At 51.6% G+C, this 4,235-nt stretch overlaps 1 pseudogene; it reads left to right on the plus strand.

Annotated features, from left to right (window-relative positions):
- The first annotated feature begins 2,422 nt into the window (after nt 1-2,422).
- Nucleotides 2,423-4,032, plus strand: LOC120653327 (annotated as a pseudogene).
- Nucleotides 4,033-4,235: the final 203 nt, after the last annotated feature.

Genomic DNA, 4,235 nt, shown 5'->3' on the forward strand with positions numbered 1-4,235 from the left:
TGTACTCCTTCCCTTCTAAACTATTAGTTATTTTAGTTTTTCTAGATATATAAATTTTGTTACACACTATAATAACATATATTCAGATGCATAATAAAATCTACGTACATGGAAAAGCCAAAACTAACTAATAATTTAGAATGAAGGGAGTAGCTTATTGTAGCTTTTCTCTGTTTCCCTCACTCGCATATTTGGGTAAACATGTTGGGTAAATACGTGTGTTACAATATAATGCGGTCTAGCAAAAGCTAGTGCAGAGTGTGACACAGCTAGCAAAGTTTAAGGGCCGGATTTGCATTTTACTCATTATAAAATCTAGGCAAGATGCATTGGGGAATCCTAAGGCAAGATTTTAGCTAGGAATTATAAAGGCCAAAATTCAGAATCTCTAGTTAAAACAAATAGAGCCTAAACTACTTGTAACACACAACTAATCACATCCTATATATATTTCTGTCACAACACTTCAGCCACAAGAAGCGAAGCCAATTCACTTCCACCGCCATCAAATCAAAAAATTCGCTCACTTATATCATCAATCACTCGAACCGCTGACTCCAAAAGATCACCTTTCGAGCTCAAATCAAACCTAGGTGCCACACACATTCCCCCCTACATGAGTTGGATCGGATATAAAAACAGAGAATCAATGCAATGAATCGGATTCGAATACACATTTCCCATCCCTGCAGCATTAATTACCCTCACCACAAACCGTTGCCATCCACCATGCCGATCACCAAGAAAACCCATCCTATTTCCATAGGCTCGGATAATGAACCTATGCCACTGCCATGTGCCATGGTTACATATATACTTATATTCTCCATATTGTTCCCATATATACTCACTACCGGATTCGTCTATTTTGTCGAGTGCCAAAGGCTCAAATGCACTCAGCAATGACTTTGCCGAGAGCCACCCATGGCATACGTCACACGGTAACCAAATGCTCGGCAAAGCTGAGGTTGTCGAGTGTTTTTTTATCGGACGACACTCGACAAAACCTTTGTCGAGTGCTGAGAGGGCTCTCGGCAAAAAAAAATGCAACGAAAATGACCAACTGACGGTGATGCAACTTTGCCGAGTGCTTTGACGGGAAGACACTCGGTAAAGATTCAAACTTTGCAGAGGGCCAGGCCCTGGGCACTCGGCAAAGATGGAATAAAAAAAAGACCCACACGCTTGCGCTGCTGCGGCGGACCGTCCGCAGCCCAAAATTAGACAGTTTGCCGTTCAAGAAGTTCGGACATCTGAAAACTTAGTGCAGAGAGTTCGGATGTCTGAACGTCTTGACAGACGGATCGTGTACAGCGGACGGTCCGCCCGCTAATGTTTAATTGCAAAAAATTAAAAATGCTAAAAAATTTCAAAATTAACCAAAATCTGACATGCAACAATCTAACAATCTATGTTGTATATTGCCTATACAAAAAAAGTTTTGAAGTCAAATCTCAATTTGATCGTCACTTTAACTCCAAATCCTAACGAATTCTTCACAACTATCTGGAACTTCTTTGGAGATTCTTCGATTTGTAAGCAACGTACATGTCAACTTTTGAGAAATCTTCCCAATTTTTTACCACAGTCTTCACGTATGATAACACGATATCATGACAAATCTCATGATTTTCAGACTTCATTTGTTTTTTATAGAATTTATCCAGCCACATGTTCGTGGTAATGTTTCGTGAACAAGATGTTCAAATTTTTCTTTGAATTCTTCGACAATGCCTCAAATTGGATTCAATAACATGAATATCTACTACATTATTCAAAGCACTTGCTGTTCAAATTTGAATTATCCCCAAAATATCCTTTTAACAAAATAAATCAATTATATGTAGCAAACTTAACGAGAAATATATCAAATTTTAATGTGTAGTATTTTGTATAGTATAAGAGCAGAGCAAAAAGTTTGGGGAGCAGAGGGGAATTTTTTTTAAAAAAATTTGCCTAGTGCTTCTAGGGACACTCGGCAAAAGCACATGTTTGCCGAGTGCCTCCGGACTGACACTTGACAAACATTAACGGCCGTGATGGCCGTGCGCCAGCCGTCGCGTGTGCCGTGCACGTGCTATTATGCTTTGCCGAGTGCTTGGCTTGTGACACTCGGCAAAGTGTGTCTTTGCCGAGTGCTTGGGAGCCAGCACTCGGCAAAGTGAGTCTTTACCGAGTGTTTTATTTGCCGCACTCGGCACATAGTTTATTTGCTGAGTGTCCGATATAATGCACTCAGTAAAGCAGAGGGCACTCGGCAAACAGCCAGGTGACTAAACGAGTGTGTATTATAATTATGAGAGAAAGTTTCTTGCTTAGTGTTTAACTTCGATGACAAGAATTTTCTAGCCGTGAGTAACAGAAAACTCAAAATCTGCACCGTTTAGACTAGGATACTGGGAGTGGAGCTGAGCTAGCGGCCATGGAGCAGCCACTGCCCGTGCTCCTGGTGCTCATCGTCGTGGTCACCCTACTTGTTCTTGCCCTGATGAGCCACTTGGTCTCGTCACTGCGATCTCCTTCTCCTCCTCGTCTTCCCCCGAGCCCGCCGGGGTTCCCGCTGATCGGGCACCTCCACCTGCTGCGGCCGCCGGTGCACCGCACCTTCCACGAGCTCGCCGCACGGCGCGGGCCCCTCATCCACATCCGCCTCGGGAGCTCATCCACGGCCACGACGCCGCCATCTCCGGGCGGCCGATCACGGCGCTGGCCTGGCTCTTCTCCTACGGTTCGGCCGGCTTCGCCTTCACGCCCTACGGCCCGCAGTGGCGGTTCCTGCGGCGGCTGTGCGTGTCCGAGGTGCTAGGCCCGCGCACCGTCGGGCAGCTGCGCCCCGTCCGCCGCGCCAGCCTGGCGGCGCTGCTGCGCGCCGTGCTGGCGGCGGCGGCGCGGGGCGAGGCGGTGAACCTCACCCGCGAGCTCACCCGGTTCTCCAGCGCGTCCATCATTCGGATGGTGGCCAGCGACGCGCCGGGAAGCGTCGCCGACGAGGCGCAGGACCTCGTGAAGGCGGTGACGGGGCTGCTCGGCGCCTTCAACGCCGAGGACTAAGTCCCCTTGTGCCGCGGCTGGGACCTCCAGGGCTTCCGCAGGGAGGCCGCCGTTGTCCACCGGCGGTTCGACGCCTTGCTGGAGAAGATGATCCGGCACAAGGAGGAGACCAGGGAGCATGGCCGCTCCGCCATTGCTGATGAGCACGAGCAGGAGGAGAGGAAGCAGGCGCCGGCGACCCGCAGGCGCAACAAGGACCTGCTGGACATCCTGCTGGAGAAGGCGGAGGACGACGGCGCGGCGGAGGTGAAGCTCACCAGGGAGAACATGAAAGCCTTCATCACTGTAAGCTTGTCAGCTTACCTTTAACGATCAGCGTGTTCATTCATCAGATGTGTTTTGTTAACAAACGGCGCGGTGCAGGACGTGGTCACCGCCGGGTCCGACTCGTCGGCGGCGACGGTGGAGTGGATGCTGGCTGAGCTGATGAACCACCCGGAGGCCATGCGCAAGGTGCGGGACGAGATCGACGCGGTGGTCGCCGGCGGGGACAGGATCGTCGGCGAGGCCGACCTGCCGCGGTTGCCCTACCTGCAGGCGGCGTTCAAGGAGACACTGCGTCTGCACCCGGGGGCGCCGATCGCCACCGGGTGTCGACGGGCGAGGTGGCCGTCGGCGGGTTCACGGTGCCGCCGCGGGCGTCGGTGTTCATCAACGTGTGGGCCATCGGCCGCGACCCGGCCTTCTGGGAGGACCCGCTGGCGTTCCGGCCGGAGCGCTTCATGCCCGGCGGCGCCGCGGCGGGGCTGGAGCCCCGCGGCGGCCAGCATTTCCAGTTCATGCCGTTCGGCGGCGGCCGCAGGGGCTGCCCCTCGCGGCGCTCGTGCAGTGCTTCGACTGGGCCGTTGCTGATGGCGAGACAGGGTTGGTAGACATGGACGAGTCCGACGTCGGGCTGGTGTGCGCTCGAAAGCACCCGCTTCTGCTCCGTCCCACCGCTCGCCTGGACGGCTGAACCCGTTCCCGGCGGAGGTCGCATAGCTCGAGCTGCCTCCGCCGGCTGCGGCTTGCCCATCTTACACAATTAATGCAATTAATGCCTTCGTATGTTCCTCATGATGGTGGATCCAATAGTGCGTCGGAAGAAGCTCAATTTTTTTAAGTAAAATGTACCGTGGAAATCTGAACTTGCAGCGCTATGTCAAATAAGTCTATAAATTTAGAAACCAGACATTTAACTCCTC

The sequence above is a fragment of the Panicum virgatum genome, chromosome 1N, assembly GCF_016808335.1.
Source record: "Panicum virgatum strain AP13 chromosome 1N, P.virgatum_v5, whole genome shotgun sequence".
NCBI lineage: Eukaryota > Viridiplantae > Streptophyta > Magnoliopsida > Poales > Poaceae > Panicum > Panicum virgatum.